This window comes from Oryctolagus cuniculus, chromosome 1 (assembly GCF_964237555.1).
Source record: "Oryctolagus cuniculus chromosome 1, mOryCun1.1, whole genome shotgun sequence".
Taxonomy (NCBI): Eukaryota; Metazoa; Chordata; class Mammalia; order Lagomorpha; family Leporidae; genus Oryctolagus; species Oryctolagus cuniculus.
This window is the reverse complement of record NC_091432.1, coordinates 205,386,414-205,407,047: the sequence shown is the minus strand read 5'-3', so window position 1 is coordinate 205,407,047 and position 20,634 is coordinate 205,386,414. Positions and strand designations below refer to the sequence as shown.

At 39.2% G+C, this 20,634-nt stretch overlaps 1 long non-coding RNA gene across 1 annotated transcript in view; it reads right to left on the bottom strand.

Annotated features, from left to right (window-relative positions):
- LOC103348915 (uncharacterized) overlaps nucleotides 1-20,634 on the bottom strand; it is a 40,416-nt gene that overhangs the window by 9,685 nt on the left and 10,097 nt on the right. The window lies entirely within an intron of this gene.

Here is a 20,634-nt window from a genome sequence, read left to right as displayed (position 1 = left end):
TGCAAGGTAAACAAGGATAAAGTTGTCCTTATTACACAAGGATACAAGCAACTCAGGGCTATACCTGATGACCCACAACCTAACTTAGATTAGCCGGGGGAAATTCTGCTCCTCTGCTGGTTCCTGTGAGGACTCTCTCACTCAGCAGAGTTAATCCAGAAGAAAGACCTTTGACCCATGCCCCAGAAGAATGAGGAGCAGGGAGCCAGCATCGTGGCATAGTGGGTAAAGCTGCCACCTATGACACCAGCATCCCATATGAGCACCAGTTCATGCCTGGCTGCTCCACTTTAGATCAAACTCCCTGCTAATAAGGTGGAGAAAGTAGTGGAAAATGACCCAAATGCTTGAGACCCTGTACCCATTTGGGAGACCCGGATGAATCTCCTGGCTCCTGGCTTTGGCCTGGCCCAGCCTTGGCCACTGTGACCAAATGTGGAGTGAACCAGCAAATGGAAGACCTCTCTGTCTCTGTAACCCTGACTTTCAAAATAAATAAATAAACCTTTAAAAAATGAGGAGCAGGATAATACTACAGGGAGGATCTTGTTACCAGGTAATGCCCTGTGCAGTTCAAGTCTTTAATCTGACTTATTTCTATTACAATATCCTAAAACCAATTAAATTAAATTAATTATTTTGTGTGGCAACTCTTTCTGGTGTGTTTCTTAGAATTTACCAAGAAGTAGGCTCATAATTTTGGGTTTATGGTAAGACTAGCTCCCTATCAAACATTACATATTCTCTTTTTCTTGTGCTTGCATTTATCAATTTAACAAGTATCCGTATGATGCCTTACAACTAAGTGATGACTAAACCTAATTAGGTTGTTATGTTTGAAATGTGAACTTAACATTTAGAATAACAGCAGAGATGTGTGGTTTCAAGCTGCTAAATGCTAAACTGTCTGAAGTACTGAACATATTGTTTTATATTTTTTTTCTTCTTAGGAAGAATGTCCTACTTTTAAAACGATTTCCCAACAATTAGTCAATTTGTATTAACAGCTTAAAATATGTCATATACCAAGCTACTCTAGGTTTAATATTCTAAAGAAAATGAAGGTTCTGGCTTTGTGGCACAGCAGGTTAAGCCACATACCATACTTGCCACATACCATATCTTTTTTTTTTTTTTTTACTTTTTTAAAATTTATTTTTAAGGAATACAAATTTCATGAGTACAACTTCAGGAATATAATTATTCTTCCCACCATACCTGCCCTCCCACCCCCACTCCCACCCTGTACCCTTGCCAGTCCCATTCTCCATTAAGATTCATTTTCAATTAACTTAGTACACAGGCAGTCAACTCTATACTATGTAAAGATTTCAACAATTTGCACACACACACACACACACAAACATATATACACAAAAAAACCTGTTTGAAAATTGGTTTTACAGTTAATTCTCAATAAAACTCATTGAGGACAGAGGTCCTGCATGCAGAGTTAGCACATGGTGACTCTTGTTGTTAACAATTAATGCTCTTATGTATGATGTCAGTGACCACCCAAGGCTCTTGACATGAGCTGCCTAGGCTATGGAAGCCTTTTGAGTCTACACACTCTGTCAGTATTTGGACAAGGCCATAAGCAAAGTGTTATCTCCTCCTTTTAGAGAAAAGTATATCCTTCTTTGATGACCACTTCTTTCCACTGGGGTCTCACTCACAGAGAGCCTTCATGTAGAACATTTTTTGCCACAGTGTCTTGGTTTTCCTTGCCAGAATTGCTCTCATGGGCCTTTCAGCCATACCAGGAAACCTTAAGGGCTGATTCTGAGGTCAGCGTGTTACTTAAAGTGACTGTCATTCTATGAGTCTGCTATGGGGACTGCTTCCCATGTTGTATATTTTCTCCTTTTTAATTCTATCTATTATTATTGCAGGGCACTTGATCCTATTTATATGATCTCTATAACACTTAACCCTATGTATGTGTTCACTTTAACACTTATACTTTAACAATTAAGATGGCATTTTTACCACCAATTTTAATAGGATTTGGAGTCCAATGAAAGTTTTTAAACTGTACCCTTAGAAGTAAGTTCATAGGAATGACATACCATATCTGAGCATGAATTTGAGTCTCACCTACTCTACTTCAGATCCAGATCCATGCTAATGCAGATAAAAAAGCAGCAGAAGATAGTCCAAGCACTTGAATCCTGCCACTCATGTGGGAGATTCAGATGAGGTTCATGGCTCCTGGCTTTGGCCTGGGCCAGCCCTGGCGATTGAAGTCATTCAGGAAATGAACCAGCAAATGGAAGATTCTCTCTATTTCTCTTTCCTTAAATCTGTCACTCTGCCTTTCATATAAATAATAAATCTTTTTAAACAGAGAGAATGATATCAAATAATTTTTAAAATGTGAATCATATAAAACTACTTATCGTAGCATAATTAATCATTTAAAAATTTTTGAGTCAATTTAAATAAATACTATGTCAATAATGTAGAATTCTGTTATAGCTGTTAAAGTAGTGATAGAGAGCTGTATTTCTTTTAATAATTATTTGTTTGCTTGTTTATTTATTTGAAAGGTTACTCCCTAAATGGCCTACAATAACCAAGCCTGGAGCAAGCCAAAGCCAGGAGCCAGGAACTCCATCCAGATCACACATTGGTGTCTGGGGTCCAAGTACTTGGGCCATCTTCCATTGCCTTCCTAGGCTCACTAGCAGGTAGTCAGATCAGAAGCTGAGCAGTCAGTACTTGAACATGGGATGTTGGCATCACAACTGTGGCTGAATCTGCTGCACTAGCCCCTATATTTTTATTTTTTAAAGTTTTATTTTATTTATTTGAAAAACAGAGATTTTTCATCCACTAATTCATTCCCCAAATATCTACAACAACTAGGGCTGGGCCAGGTAGAAACCAGGTGCCAGCTACTCAATCTGGATCTCTCACATGGAAGACAGGGTCTGAAACACGTGGGCCATCTTCTGCTGCCTTCCCAGATACTTTAGCAGGAAGCTGGATTAGAAACAGAACAGTCAGGACTGGAACCAACTCTCAATATGGAATGCCAACGTCACAAGACACAGCTTAATCTGTGGTGCCACTATTCTGGCCCCAGAGCTGTTTTTTTTTTTTTTTAACACTGAACTATTGTTCAATGTATAGTTGAGTGGCAATAAGCTAGTTACAGGAAAATATGAATAACAATCATTTTTATAAAAAATAAAAGGGAGATGCCAAGATGGTGAAATAAGGATGGAACTTACTGCTCTAGTCTAGGGGAAGATAGTTTTTAAAAAAAGTGGAAAGAGTATAATCTCAGAGAAGAGTTAGGGAGAAAACAGCAGAGGAAACTCCATACAAATTGAAGTGACACTGTGAACCTATATGGAGGCTGTGGGTGCACACAACTCAGGAGCCCAGCAGCACAGAGCCTCAGCACCAGCATTGGAGAGGGAGGTAAGACCAGACTAAGAAGATCAAGAGGGCAATAAATCTGTGGGAAGACCCAGGGTGAGTTAGGCTTGGAGCCTGGTGGGGGACAATATACCTGCAACCTATAGGAAAAAAATGGGGGGCGCATTTCTGTATCTCCAATCACATGGCACCAGTGTACTGTAAATAGCTGAAAGAGCTGGCACCATTTTAGACATACGTATCAGCTACACCAGCTTGCATCCACATGCCTAGCAACCATCTGAGAGGAGACACCTGAGTCTGGCTGAGATAACTGACAGGGAGCTAGGTGCTTGTGACTGTGGGATCCTTGTGTGCTGGGATTGTGAAAACACTGTGGCTGCATAGGAGAGCAGAGGTGTGGCTGGGTCTTTGGACAGTCACTGTGGGTAGCTCCACATGCCCAGGACTCCCTGATTCCCTGATGAGGGTCATTGCTGCAGGACACATTGCTCACACTGATGACTGCACAGATATTCTGTGTGGTTCTTGTGGCAACACAAATGAATATTGTACCCAGTGGAGTTAGCACCCAAGCATTGGTCTTCTTGGAGGAGAGGAGGTGAGTGTGAGACTACACCAACAGAACTGATTAGACCTCTCCTCTGATTAAAAAAAAAGGAGATTTACCACAACCAATGTGGGTATCACCTTGGACACTCCCTTCACCCTGGAGCACTGAACAGAGTTCCCTGGACACATCCAGCAGATACTTCTAGGTATCAACTGAAACAGCTGTCCCTCCACTAAGCCACAGATGGATAGTACAAAGATAAAAGCCATCAAAGGGGGAAAAAGTATCTCTACAAATGCCAAATATAAAATCAGCAATACGGCCGGCGCTGCAGCTCAATAGCCTAATCCTCCACCTGCAGCGCCGGCACACCGGGTTCTGGTCCCAGTCAGGGCGCCAGATTCTGTCCCAGTTGCCCCTCTTCCAGTCCAGCTCTCTGCTGTGGCCAGGGAGTGCAGTGGAGGATGGCCCAAGTCCTTGGGTCCTGCACCCACATGGGAGACCAGGAGAAGCACCTGGCTCCTGGCTTCGGATCAGCGCAATGTGCCAGCCGTGGCAGTCATTGGAAGGTGAACCAATGGCAAAAGGAAGACCTTTCTCTCTGTCTCTCTCTCTAACTGTCCACTCTGTCTGTCAAAAAAAAATCAGCAATACAAGAAATAAGAATAAGGAAGAAAACATGACATCCCCAAAGGAACATGACACTTCTATACTAGAATGTGTGAAGATGAAAAGATTAAAGAAATGGCAGAAATGGAATTCAAAAAATTGATCATGGGATAATTTAGAAATGACCAGAGGCAAATCCACAAATTAAATACATTCATACATGACATGAATGAATATTTCCCCATGAAATTGAAAATTTAAAGAAAAATCAAATGAAATATTGGAAATGAAGAATTCAATAGAAAATAAAGAATGTAGTGGAAATCTTTAACAATAGATTTAGGGGCTCCAAAATAGCGGAATAGGGAGGAGCTCACTGATAGTCCAGGAAAAGATAGTTTAATAAAAGTGGAGAAAAGAGTTAGGAGAAAAACTGCAGAGGAAACTCTCCTGGAATTAGAGGGACACAGTGGATCTATGTGGAGGGCATGGGCACCTACACCTCGGGAGCCCAACTGCCGAGAGTCTTCTCAGCACCAGTGCTGGAAAGAGAGGTAAGGCGAAACCACAGTAGACAGAGACACTGGCAGAAAAGTGGCAGGAAGAGCCTAGAGGGAACAAGGCTTAAAGCCCCATGGGGGAAAGTACACCAGCCTAACTAGAGGAGAGAAAAAAATAAAAGGGACAGTATGGACACGATTCTCTTGCCACACATCTTACAAAGGTGTGCAAGACAACAGAGTAGGTGCCATTTTGGACATACATAACAGCTGCACTAGCTCGGGACTGTGCCCACCCTCAGCCAAGCAAAAAATCCTGACTCTGGTTGGGAGTAATAACAGGAGACTAAGACCTAGTGAATGTGTGGGGCTTATGAACCGGGACTGTGAAAAAAAAAATAACAAAACTGAGGGTGTGTGGGAGAACTCACGGTGTGGCTAGACATGAGTAGTCTCATAGTCTCGTAGTCTCAGTGGGAGATGCCACAAACTCGGGCAGCATTGGCTACCTGGAGAGAGACATTGCAGGGGAATCTGAGCTTACACTGAGGGCTGCACAGATCCTTTGTGTGGTCCTTGGGACAGAGCAAACGAATATTACACCCACCAGAGCTAGTGCTCAGGCACTGATTGCCATCAAGGAGAAGAGCTCAGCTGAGCGGAATTACTTCCCTTCTGAATAAGAGAGAGAGAGAGAGAGAGAGAGAGAGAATTTACCATACCAAACCTGGGTATGTCACCTTTTGCACACCCTTAACCCTGAAGAACTGAATAGAGCTCTCTGGACACACCCACCACAAGCCTCTAGAGATTCACCAAAAGCAGACAGTCCACTTAATCTAGAGTCATAGTTTAACGAGAAAAGCAACTAAACAAAAAAAAAAAGAAAAGAAAAGAAACCAAAGAATATCTCCATAATGCCAAACAACAAACGCAATAACCGAGGAAACAAGAACAAGGAAGACATCACGACGCTCCCAAATGAAAATGATACTCCAATACAAGATTATGAAGATGATGAGATAGAAGAAATGCAAGGAATGGAACTCAAAATATTTATAAGAACATGTACAGCAAGACTCAATGGCAAATGTCCTAAACAGCACTCTGGCCTCAGAATCAGCCCTTAGGGCATTCAGATCTGGCTAAAAAGCCCATGAGAGTTTCACAGACATGAAAAGCTAAGACACTCTGGCAAAAAAAAAAAAAAATGACCTAAATGAAAGATCTCTGTGAGTGAGATCCCAGCGGAAAGAACAGACCATCAAAGAAGGAGGTATCTTTCTCTGAAGGGAGGAGAGAACTTCCACTTTGACTATGGCCATGTCTAAATAAGATCGGAGTTGGTGAACTCAAGAGGCTTCCATAGCCTTGGCAGCCCATGACAAGAGCCTCAGGTAATTACGCCAAAAATAAGAGTGTCAGTTGTTAAATCAACAATAGGAGTCAATGTGCACTTACTCCCCATGTAGGATCTCTGTCAATGTGTTGTACTATGTGAATTAATGGTAAACTACTATTCAAGCAGTAAAAAAGTACTCTATATTTTGTGTGTCTGTGTGAGTGCAAACTGTTGAAATCTTTACTTAGTAAATACTAAGTAGATCTTCTGTACATAAAGATAATTGAAAATGAATCTTGATGAAGAATGGGATGGGAGAGGGAGTGGGAGATGGGATGGTTGCAGGTGGGAGGGAGGTTATGGGGGGGAAAGCCACTATAATCCAAAAGTTGTATTTTGGAAATTTATATTTATTAAATAAAATATTTATTAAATAAAAAACAATAGATTCAGTGAGGTAGGAGAAAGAATATCCAAATTAGAAGACAAATTTCTGAAAATTTTACAGTCAGACCAAAAAAAGAAGAATGAGGAGGAGGAGGGGTAGGGGGAGGAGGAGGAGAATGGGGGAGGGGGAGGAAGTGGAGAGGGTATGGGGAGATGGTGGAGGAGGATGAGGGAGGAGGAGGGAGAGAAGAAGGAGGAGGAGGAGGGGGAGAAAGAGGAGGATGAAGGGGTGAAGGGAGAGGAGGAGGGGGAGGAAGGGGAGGAAAAGGAGGATAAAGCAGAAGAGGGGGAGAATGAGGGGGGAGGGGAAGGGGGAGTATGAGAAGGATGAGGGGGAAGAGGGGAGGAGTGGGAGAGGGAGGGGAGGAGGGAGAATTGGAGGATGGGGAGGAGGAGGAGGACTCATGGAGGAGGAGGGAGAGGACTCAGGGGGGAGGAGAAGAAAAGAAGTAGGAGGAGAAGGAGGAAAAGAAGGAGGAGAAGAAGAAAATAAGAAGTAAAGGAGGAGGGGGAGGGGGAAGGGAAGGAGGAGGAGGAAGAGGAGGAGATTAGAAAATTACAAAACAGTGTTGGAGATTATTGGGATACTATCAAACAACCCCACATATGAGTCTTAGGAGTTCCTGAAGGCATGGAAAGAAAGAATGTATTAGAAGGCCTTTTTAGGGGAGTAATTACAGAAAGCTTCCCTAATTTGGAGAAAGAAAGGGATGTCCAAGCACAGGAAACACATAGAACTCTGAATAGATATGACTAGAAAAGAGCTTCACCATGACACATTGTAGTCAAACTCTTCACAGAAAAAACATAAAGAAAAGATTCTAAAATGTACACAACATAAACACTAGATTACTTTCAGAGGATCTCCAATTAGACTCACAGCTGACTTCTCATCAGAAACCCTTCAGGCTAGGAGAGAATGGCAAGGTATATTCCAAGTCTTAAAAGAAAAAGACTGTCAACCCTGAATATTGTACCCTGAAAAGCTCTCATTCATGAATGAAAGTGAAATAAGGAGCTTCCCTAACAAACAGGAATTGAGAGAATTTGCCACCACTCATCCAGCCTTACAAAAGTTGCTTAAAGAAAACAGAAACACAGAAACATGGTCATCACTATGAAAGAAGGCAAAGGCAGAAAATCTCCCAGAAAATTACAAAGGCCACCCAATGAAAACAATAGGGGAATTTGTGGAAAAAATGGCAGGGCCAAGTTGTTGCTTATCAATGGTCATCTTTAATGTAAATGGGGAATTTGTGGAAAAAATGGCAGGGCCAAGTTGTTGCTTATCAATGGTCATCTTTAATGTAAATGGGGAATTTGTGGAAAAAATGGCAGGGCCAAGTTGTTGCTTATCAATGGTCATCTTTAATGTAAATGGCCTCAACTCTCCATTTAAAAGGTAAGGACTGACTGAATGGATTAAAAAACAAAATCCATCTATTTGCTGCCTACAAGAACCACACTTAAGCAAGGGATATATGCATACTGAAAACAAAAGGAGGGAAAAAGACATTCCATGATAACAGAAACCAAGAAAGAGCTGGTGTCACAATCCTAATATCAGAAAAATAGACTTTAACACAAAAACTGTTAAAAGAGACAAAGAAAGGCACTTTGTAATGATTAAGGAATCAATCCAACAGGAACATGTGACTATAATAAATATATATGCACCTAATTACAGGGAACCTGGCTATTTAAAAGAAATGTTAATTGACCTAAAGGGAGACATAGACTCCAATACAATAGTAACGGGGGACTTCAAAAACCGCACTTTTAGCAATGGACAGATCAACCAGACAGAAAATTAGCAGGGAAACAAGAGAGTTAATTGACAGTATAAACCAAATGCTCCTAACGGATATCTACAGAATTTTTCATCCTACAGTTGCAGAATACACATTCTTCTCATCAGTTCATGGAACTTTCTCTAGCATAGAATACACCATGCCATAAAGCAAGTCTCAGCAAATTCAAAAATTCAAAAAAATTGAAATCATACCATGCAGCTTCTCTTACCCCAAGGGAATGGAGCTGGAAATCAACAACTCAAGATTCTCTAGAACATATGAAAACATATGGAGACTGAACAACATGCTCTGAATGAACAGTAGATCATAGAAGAAATCAAAAGAAAAATTGAAAAATTAAAAAAATTCTAGAAATTAATGAAGATGACAATACAACATATGAAATTTTATGGGATACAGCAAAAGCAATGTTAATAGGAAAGTTTATAGCAATTTTTGCTTACCTCAAGAAACTGGAAAGGTATTAAATACATGAACTATCAGTGCATCTCAAGGACCTAGTAAAACAACAGCAAACCTAACCCAAAATTAGTAAGAGAAAAAAATTAATTAAAATTAGAGATAAATAAGCAAACTTGAAACAAAGATAACAATACAACAGGACAGCAAAATTAAGAGCTGGTTTTTATCAGCACTCTGGCCTCAGAATCAGCCCTTAAGGCATTCAGATCTGGCTGAAAAGCCCATGAGAGTATTTCAGGCATGGAAAGCCAAGACACTCTGGCAAAAAAAAAAAAATGACCGTGAGTGAGATCCCAGTGGAAAGAACAGGTCATCAAAGAAGGAGGTACCTTTCTCTGAAGGGAGGAGAGAACTTCCACTTTGACTATGACCTTGTCTAAATAGGATCAGAGTCGGTGAACTCAAAAGGCTTCCATAGCCTTGGAAACTCATGACAGGAGCCTAGGGTGATTACTGATGCCATAAACAAGAGTGTCAATTTGTTAAGTCAACAACAGGAGTCACTGTGCACTTACTCCTCATGTAGGATCTCTGTCCTTAATGTGCTGTACATTGTGATTTAATGCTATAACTAGTACTCAAACAGTATTTTTCACTTTGTGTTTCTATGTGGGTGCAAACTGTTGAAATCTTTACTTAATATATGCTAAACTGATCTTCTGTATATAAAGAGAAATGAAAATGAATCTTGATGTGAATGGAAGGAGAGAGGGAGCAGATAAGGGGAGAGTTGCGAGTGGGAGGGAAGCTGTACTTTGGAAATTTATATTCATTAAATAAAAGTTAAAAAAAAAGATCTGGCTTTTTGAACAAACAAAACTGACACACCACTAGCCAAACTAACCAAACAAAAGAGGAAGAAGACTCAAATCAATAGAATTAGAGATGAAAAAGGACACTTAACAACAGATACCACAGAAATAAAAAAAAGTCAGAAATTACTATGAAAAGCTGTATGACAACAAATTGGGAAACCTACAAGAAATGGACAGATTCCTGGACACACATATCCTACCTAAATCGAGCAATGAAGACACCGAAAATCTAAAGTGATCAATAACCAAGATGGAAATTGAATCAGAGATAAAGACCTTCCCAAAAAAGAAAAACCCAGGACTGGATGGCTTCACTGCTCAATTCTACCAGACATTTTAAAAACTACTTTCAATTATTCTCAAGCTATTAAAACAATTGAAAGGGAGATAATCCTCCCCAACTCCTTCTATGAAGCCAGTATCACCTTAATTCCTAAACCTGAAAAAGATACAACAGAGAAAGGGAACTGCAGACCAATTCTCCTGATGAACATAGACACAAAAATACTCAACAAAATTCTAGCTAATCAAATCCAAAAACACATCAGAAAGATCATTCACCCAAGTCAAGTGGTTTTATCCCTGCTATGTAGGATGATCCAACATTCAAAAATCAGTCAACATGATACATCACACTAAAAAACAAAATCCATATGATTATCTCAATAGATGCCAAGAAAGCCTTTGATAAAATACAACAGCTTTCATGATGAAAACCTTAAGCAAATTGCATATAGAAGAAACACTCCTCAACACAATCAAGGCAATTTATGACAAACACATGGCCAGTGTCCTATTGAATGGGGAAAAGCTTGAAGCATCCCCACTAATATCTGGAACTAGACAAGGATGCTCACTCTCACCAGTGGTATTCAATATAGTCCTGAAAGTTTTAACCAGAGCCATTAGGCAAGAAAAAGAGATCAAAAGGATACAAATTGGGAAGGATGAAGCCAAACTATCCCTATTTGAATATGACATGATTCTATATTTAGGGATCCAAACAACTCCACTAAAAGACTACTGAAACTCATAAAAGAGTTTGGTAAAGTGGCAGGATATAAAATCAACACACAAAAATCAATAGCCTTTGCATACAGACAATGCCCCAGCCAAGAAAGAACTTCTAAGACCAATCCTATTCACAATAGCTACAAAAAATCAAATACCTTGGAATAAATTCAACCAAGGATGTCAAAGATCTCTATGATGAAAATTACAAAACATTAAGGAAAGAAATAGAATGAGACACAAAAAAATGGAAAAATCTTCCATGTTCATGGATTGGAAGAATTAATACCACCAAAATGTCCATTCTGAAAGCAATTTACAGATTCAATGCAATACTAAACAAAATACCAAAGATATTTTTCTCAGATCTAGAAAAAAATGATACTGAAATTCATATGGAAATACAGGGCACCTCAAAGAGCTAATGCAATCTTATACGACAAAAACAAAGCTGGAGGCATCACAATACCAGACTTCAAGACATACCACTAGGGAGTTATAATCAAAACAGCCCAGCACTGGTATAAAAACAGATGTAACAGAATAGAAACAGCAGAAATAAATCCATGCAACTACAACCAACTTATCTTTGTCAAGGGAGCTAAAACCAATCCCTGAAGCAAGGACAGTTTCTTCAATAAATGGTGGTGCTGGGAAAACTCCATCTCCACATGCAGAAATATGAAACTAGACCCCTACCTTACACCTTAAACAAAAATCCATTCAAAATGGATCAAAGACCTAAATCTACAACCTCATACCACCAAATTATAAGAGAATACTTGGGAAACCTTTGAAGACATTGGACTATGCATAGAGTGCTTAGAAAACACCCCAGAGGCACAGGCAATGAAAGCCAAAATTGACAAATGGGATTACATCAAAGTGAGAAGTTTATGCACTGCAAAAGAAACACTCAGCAAAATGAAGAGGCAACTGACAGAATGAGAGAAATCATTTCCAAGCAATGCAACTCATAAATGGTTAATAACCAGAATATATAAAGAGCTCAAGAACTCAACAACAACAAAACAAATAACTCAGTTAAAAAATGGACAAAGGACTTAAACAGGCATTTTTCAAAAAAATCCAAATGGCCAACAGACAGATGAAAAACTGCTCAGGATCACTAGCTGTCAGCAAAATGCTAATCAAAACCATAATTAGGATTCACCTCACCCCAGTTAGAATGTCTTTCATACAGAAATCAATAAACACAGCCATCCCACTCCTAATAAATTTACCCAAGGGAAATGAAATCAGCATATGAAAGAATTATCTGTACTCCCATATTTATTGCAACTCAATTCACAATAGCTTAGATATGGAATCAACCCAAATTTCTGTCAACCAAAGACTGGATAAAGAAATTATAGGATATGTATACCATGGAATACAACATAGCAATAAAAAAATTAAATTCTGTCATTTGCAACATAATGGATGAAATTGGAAAACATCATACTTAGTGAAATAAGCCAGTCCCAAAAGAACAAACACCATATATTCTCCCTGATCTATGGTAACTAATAGAGCACCTAAAAGGTAATCTATAGAAGTGAAATTGACACTTTGAGATGTGATAACTTTTTATAGCTCTTGTCTCAACTGTTGTGGAACATTTTTTTATTATACTATTTTTTGAACACTTGGTGTAGAGTTATTCTTGTGTGTATAAAGTTAATTGAAAATAGAGCTTAGTAAAAAATAAGAATGGGAATAGGAGGGAAGAGGAAGAAGGGTGGGAGTGTGGGTGGTAGGGTGAGTATGGTGAGAAGAATCACTGTGTTCCCGAAGTTGTATTTATGAAATGTACAAAGTTTATATACTTTACTTTTTTGGGGGGTAAAAAAGAAATAAAAAACATTTAAAACCAATGTTTTATCACTTTAGGTTTTGAATTATATCAACTTGTTATCATTACTTCCTCATTTCCTATTCACTCTTATTTTCTAAGTCAAATATTTTACTTATCAATTATTTACATATAAATAATTTTAAAGGAGTTTAATGTATAAACACAAACAGCCATTTTAAAAAGAGGGCATTACTGTCACTGTTAAAGACATCCTCTCCCCTTGAAGAGAAGCTGAAAAGAATCTGGCTTAAGTTTCCTGGGCAATCAGTAGTGAGGCCACATATGAGTACCAGGAAGTAAATGGCCCATGAACATCACTGGACTGGATACCAAACCTCCCAAAACAGATACTAGGATCTCAGCAATGTCTTGGACTAACCTCATAGTCTCTCCCTTCCCACTCATTGCCCCTACTGCTCAATGATCATCATTTTGAATCACACTTTTGTCATTCCTTTGCTTTCCTTTTTATGTAATTCTCTCTCTCTCTCTCTCTCTCTCTCTCTGAGATATATATATATATATATATATATATATACACATACCTGCATCCCATACATATTTTTTTTTTATTTTATTTGAAAGGCAGAGAGAGACAGAGTTCAAACTCTGGTTTACTGGTTCACTCCCCAAATGCACACAATGGCTAGGACTGGGTCAGGCTGATCCCAGAAGCCTAGAACTCAATCTGGATCTCTGATGTGGGTGGCAGGAACTCAAACACTTGAGATAGCATATGCTGCCTCTCAGGGTGTCCATTAGTAGGAAGCAGGAACCAGAAGCACAGCCAGGACTCAAGACCAAGCAGTCTCATATGGGATGTGGGTATCCCAAGCAGCATCTTAACCACTGTGCCGTATGTTCACCTCTCTTGTAACTATATATACCTCCCAAAACTACATATTGTATTTTAATAACTTTTAACTTTGTCATTTGAAATCTTGATAGCTAATTATTGTAACAAAAAGGTTAACATGTTCTCATCTTATTTTCCTCCCTCCCTTCTTCTTCCATCTCATTAGGCTGTCATAATCTAAACATTTCATTTTGTGCCACAGAGATATATTTTCTGTTCTTCTTTGGTCTTAACTATTTCTCCAGGAAAAAAAAAACTGTATTTGATTAGCTTTATTTCACAAATTTCTTACAACACAACATCTCCTTTGTCATTGGTTGTCTTATTCAAGTAATCTACCCAAAAATCTTCATGGTAGAACTTGCTGTGGCAAAATAAATGAAAAGTGATAAAGTGGAAAATGAAATTAGATATAATTATAAGGCTTTAAAGCAGCAACAGCAAAGATGAGAAGCAGGCTCATTCAGAGGTACAGAAGGAACCACATTAAAAATGATAAATACAGGCCAGAGCCACAGCTCAATAGGCTAATCCTCTGCCTGTGGCACTGGCACACCGGGTTCTAGTTGGAGCACCGGATTCTGTCCCGGTTGCTCCTCTTCCAGTCCAGCTTTCTGCTGTGGCCCAGGAGGGCAGTGGAGGATGGCCCAAGTGCTTGGGCCCTGCACCTGCATGGGAGACCAGAAGAAGCACCTGGCTCCTGGCTTCGGATCAGTGTGGTGCGCCGGCTGCAGCGCGCCGGCTGCAGCAGCCATTGGGGGGTGAACCAACGGAAAAGGAAGACCTTTCTCTCTCTCTCACTGTCCACTCTGCCTGTCAAAAAAAATGATAAATATAAAAACCAAGATAAAAAAGTTGGCATTGTGGCAAATAAGGTTAAGCCACTGCCTGTGATGCCTGTATCCCATATGGATACTGGTTCATGTCCTGGCTGCTCCATTTCCAATTGAGCTCCCTGCTAATGGCCTGGGAAAGCAGATGGTCCAAGGGCCTTGGCCCCTCCCATCCATGTGGGAGACCTGGAAGAAGCTCCTGGCACCTGGCTCCAGCCCTGGCCATTGTGGCTATTTAGGGGGTGAATCATTGAATGCAAAATATTTCTTCTCTCTTTATGTCTCCCTCTCTCTCTCTCTGTAACTCTTTCAAATAATATTTAGAAAAAAAATAAGACAAAACTATGTCAATATATTTTAGTTTAAATTGCATTAGGAACAGAAGGTACTAGGTGGTTGAAATTAAGCATTTACCTATGGTTTGGATTAAAGATTGAAAAAAAAGTTCCAATCTATTTGGCAAGTGTTGAAATTAATTGCCACATGGAAAACAAATGGTAACTACAAGGATACTAAAGATAAATCTTTCATTACCATTATATGTTGGTTTTACCATTTCAGAAATTAGCATGAACTGATTAATGTTTTAATGTTAAGCTATCTGGTGAAGTTACTATGAAATAAAGAGGCTGCTGTGAAATATACACTATATTCCAAGGATAGCAGGTGATTAAGATGAAAAGTTCGGCTGCCACCGCAGCTCGCTAAGCTAATCCTCCGCCTGTGGCGCCAGAACCCCCGGTTCTAGTCCCGGTTGGGGCACTGGATTCTATCCTGGTTGCTCCTCTTCCAGTCCAGCTCTCTTCTGTGGCCCAGGAGGGCAGTGAAGGATGGCCCAGGTCCTTGGGCCCTGCACCCGCATGGGAGACCAGGAGAAGCACCTGGCTCCAGGCTTCGGATCAGCATGGTACGCCAGCCGCAGCGGCCACTGGGGGTTGAACCAACGGAAAAAGGAAGACCTTTCTCTCTCTCTCTCTTACTGTCCACTCTGCCTGCCCAAAAAAAAGATGAACAGTTAATATTTTATATTGATGAGACAGACTCTTGGAAAGCAACACCATCAGGAATTTATACAGCAAAACGCAAAATTTCAAAGTGGCCAATAAAGAGTTAAAGACAGACTAACTCTTTCATTAGGGGCTAATTTTATACATCATAATACTGTGAAGAAAAGAAAAAGGCAAGCTATTCAAACTACTGTGTGCTTTTATGAATATTATTTTCAATTAAATCCTGATTGTATTACATTTAAGTGATATTCTGATATATACACAATGTGGAATGATTAAATCAGTTGATTAACATATCTATTATTTCGCTAATGTGTCATTTTCCATGGGGAGACATTTGAAATTTACTCTTTTAGTAATTTTGAAATATTTAATACATTATTATGACTCTAGTCACCCTGATTGTTGATAAATCACAAAACCTATTCTTCCTGTTTATCTGAAATTGCATACACTGTAATTAACAAGTCCAATTCCTTGGGGCATTAGTTTTGTGCAGTGATTAAGATACTACTTAGGGTGCCTGTTTTCCTGCTAATGTACACCCTGGGAGGAACAGTGATGGTCCAGGTACTCACATCCCTGCTACCCATGTGGGAGACTGAAATTAAATTAAACCTGCAGGAAAACAAACAGTAAAAAAAATCATTTAAATCAGATACTCAGCAAAAACACCATATTGTATTTCTTCAGGCAACTACTGCTTACAGATATCAAACATTAACTATATGCTCCACCCGGTCAAGACTACCTCCAAAGAAAATACATACTGGTATTTAGGATCTATTTAAAGAGTCTCCTTTATTTGTTTATTCATCCACTCATTTCAAAAATTTCTTTGGGGGCCGGCGCTGTGGTATAGCAGGTAAAGCCACTGCCTGCAGTGCCAGCATCCCATACGTGCACCAGTTCAAGCACCGGTTGCTCCACTTCCAATCCAGGTCTCTGCTGTGGCCTGGGAAAGCAGTAGAATATGGCCCATGTGCTTGGGCCGCTGTACCCACATGGGAGACCCAGAAGAAGCTCTTGGTTCCTGGCTTTGGATCAGCGCAGCTCTGGCCATTGTGGTCAACTGGGGAGTGAACTAGCAGATGGAAGACCTCTCTTTCTCTGCCTCTCCTCTTTCTGTGTAACTCTGACTTTCAAATAAATAAATCTTTAAAAAAAAATTTCCATTATAACAAACTGCTATATGAAAAGACAGTTTCATGGCCACCAGATTACACTTTCCAGACAGGCAATATTTGAAGGGCAGAGGCTATTGGCAAAGGCCGGGTTATGAACGGCCTCACGTGTCATGCAAATGAATTCAAACACCTGGCCAGTAGCAATATTCTAAGCCGGAAAGAAACCTGATCTGAATTATATTTTAGAAAACTCACTGGAGTAGTCTTTAGGAGATTTATTTAGTGGCAAGAGACTAACGCAGATAAAATCAAGATGAAATTTTAGATGCAAGATCCACTCACCTCTCCACAAAATTCTAGACTAACAGTAGGAACAGAATATTTCAGATTTACCAAGGAGAATGCCTCCAAAACAACCTGAGCATTCCAAAGTTGATGTATTGGGAACTCAATCCCCAAATACAACAGTGTTGACAAGTGGAATCTTTAAGAGATAACTTGGTCATGAGGGCTCTGCTGTCATTAATAGGTTAATGCCATTATCAAAGGAGTAGCTTAGTTATACTGGAATTGGGTACCTCTTCAGGCCCCATTTTTGCTCTCTCATGCTCTCCTTTTCTGGCTCCCACCATTGGCTGACACAGCCAGAAGAACCTCATTAGATGTAGGCCCCTTGGTCTTAGACTTCTTAACCTCTGTTCTTTATAAATTACTAAATCATAGTTATTCTATTAGAGCAGCACAAATTGGAGTAAGAGAGCACATTTGGAATTCATCTGAAGAGCCAAGGATTTTATCCATGCAAGGGACCAGAGGAAATGAGTTACCCTGAGATGTGGTTGATATTTCTAAAAGAAGGCAATTCTGAACTACACAGAAGGCAATGAGAAATGATGGAGAAGAGAGGATCTAGTTTCATACATATGGGTATCTTGCAGTGTCATCCAAGATTAAATGTTACTATCCATCTTGATAGTCAAAAAACCTGAGTCTGGAAATCTTACTCCTTTCACATGTCTCTTATTCCTGCTGTGGCTGAATTTAAATTCCCACAGTTCAACCATTGCTCTGCCAGGTTTGGTTCAGTTCATACTCTGAACCTTTGCTCATTCTATGGGTAAATTTTTATGTTGCTGCTACCGCATCACTATGGTAATGGTTATGGCACAGATTGGAAAATCCTCAGAAGACTCAAACTGCCTCCTGTGGGCCAACCAGAACATCAGATGTGTATATGGAACAGGGAAAGATGGTCATGTTGATTCACGCTGAATGTCCTGGAGAGAAAGTGTTGGTTTTCTTTTTGAGTTTAAATTTCCACTTCACATAAAGCAAATTAATGACTTTTGTACAGTGAGTCGTGAATGATGTGCTACGGTTTTTTCACCTGCAGAAACAAATCTGTATGGATACAGTTCTGTACATTCATTGAGATGAATTAGTAATCAATACAGTGAGAAAGAATTTATTCATGCAGAATTCACTTTTTCTCACAACATTCCTCTACCAGAGGCAACAAACATTTTATTAAATTTAAGCACTTAAACTTAGGCTGAGAAGAAGGCAGGTTTTCTTTTTCATTACATCTGCAAAAAAGGGCACCTAAATTTTCAGCAACTTGCCAAACCAGAAATCCAGATAAATATACATCTCTTCCTGTCTCTTTCTCTCCTGAGCTTTTAAAAATTTATCACTCTGTTATCTTTTTTCATTTCCTCTAATTCTCCTCTCAAAAAGATTTACAATGATTCTCAAAAACGTATTGTATCATTAATTCTGTGGCAGACTGACATAATAGCCTCTCCCAGGTCCATTTCATAATCTCTGCAAGCTGTGACTTTGTCACTTTACAGAGGCAAAGAGATTGTGCAAATGTGATTAAATTAAGGATCTTGAGATATGGAGATTATCCTGGATTATCCAGGAGGGCTCAGTATAACCACAGGGCTCTTGTAAGAGGGAAGCAGAAGAATCAGAATTAGTAGTAATAGATATGATGATGGAAGCAAGACGTTAAAATGATGCAAGGAAGGGGAATCAATGGGCCAAGGAATATGAGTAGGCTGTAGAAATGACGAGAAAATTATTCTCCTTGCAGAGCCTGCAGAAAAGAAGGCACAGAACTGTCAATACCTTGACTTTGTCTTACCGAGACTAATTTTAGACTTTAATCTCCAAATCTGTAAAATAATAAAATCTGTGTTTGTAAGGCACTAAAATTGTGATAATTTGCTACAGCCAAAGTAAGAAAGTAATACAAAGGAAGACTAAGAAACAGTTCCAGATTAGAAATTAAAGAGACAGGACAAAGAAATGATTAAGAAAATAAGGTAAAGTGCTGAAATTAGGAGAATATGGGAAATCTTTAAATTTTTTAAGAATTTTACTAAAATTAATTAAAAATAAAAAGGTATAAAACTCATGACTGGAGCATAGGGAGATTACTGATGCCATAGACAGGAGTGTCAATTGGTAAAGTCAACAACAGGAGTCACTGTGCACTTACTCCTCATGTAGGATCTCTATCCTTAATGTGCTGTACATTGAGATTTAATGCTATAACGAGTACTCAAACAATATATTTCACTTTGTGTTTCTATGGGGGTGCAAACTGTTGAAATCCTTACTTAATGCATACTAAACTGATCCTCTGTAAAAAAAAGAAAAAAAAAAAAGAAATTATCAATTCCCAACTTGACTCTCACTGGGATTAAACATGACAATAGGTCTGCTCTGATTTCATCATCATTTAAAAAAATCATCTATTATTTTTCACTTTATGTTTCTGTGTGGGAGCAAACTGTTGAAATCCATACTTAATGTATACTAAGCTGATCTTCTGTATATTAAGATAATCGAAAATGAATCTTGATGTGAATGGAAGGGGAGAGGGAGTGGGAAAGGGGAGGGTTGTGGGTGGGAGGGACGGTATGGGGGGGAAGCCATTGTAATCCATAAGTCGTACTTTGGAAATTTATATGCATTAAATAAAAGTTTAAAAAAAAAATAAAAAGGTATATATGAGAAATCTTCAAAAAATTCATGGGAAATGTGTGTTATGGAAAATTATGCATGAATTTCAAAAACATTTGCATCAAAATAAACTTACATTTTAATTCTATTTTCCACAAAGTTCTTAAATAAAAAGTTTGCCTCTGTATGTAGTATAACCCACATACCATCTCACAAGCTACACTATTTTGAATCAGCATCAAATGAAATGAGATTCCCTCATGGTTTTACCAGAAATATGATCAAAACAATCATTTTGTGATTTTGGAAGTCTTTACCAAGAACTGGTGGGACTACAGGAGGGACACTGGTCAATACTTATATCCTGTGAAGGCTCAAGTACCTGGGTCTCAGCCACCCACATGGGAGACCTATATGGAGTTTGCAGCTTCTGGCTTTGGCCTGGCCCAGCCCTAGCTGTTTTGGGCATTTGTGAGAGAACCAGCAGCTAGAGGATCTTTCTCTCTCTCTCTTTATCTCTCTATCTGTCACTCTTTCAAATTAAAAAAATTAACAACTGCTATAATACAAATAAACCCATACACAGATCAAAAGTATCCTGCTAATGATGGCTAGGACTGGAACAACTACAAAACAAATTGCACACAATCCTCCTCTCCCCCACCATCTCTGATCCACAACCATCAGTATGATGAAATGGCTTCCCATGCCTCTGTCCTTTCAGACAAGCCTGTAAAGGTATATTGTTTCTTATCTGCAACTGCAGGTAAAGTGAACCTGCAGAGTTGACATTTGAGAACATAATCCTCCTCTTGGATAGTTTGTAAAGGAAGACTCAGAGCAGCTGAGCATTTTTAGCATCACCTAAGTCTCTTCTATTTCAATAAACAACATCAGTGATACTGGCATCATTTTAGAGTCTCAAATGTGTAAATTTAGTAACCTAGACATTGCACCTTCATTGTATTTTATGGACCATTAGGACAATCTACTAAAAAAATTTTTTCCCAACCATTGCTTTTTTCCCTTCATCAGAT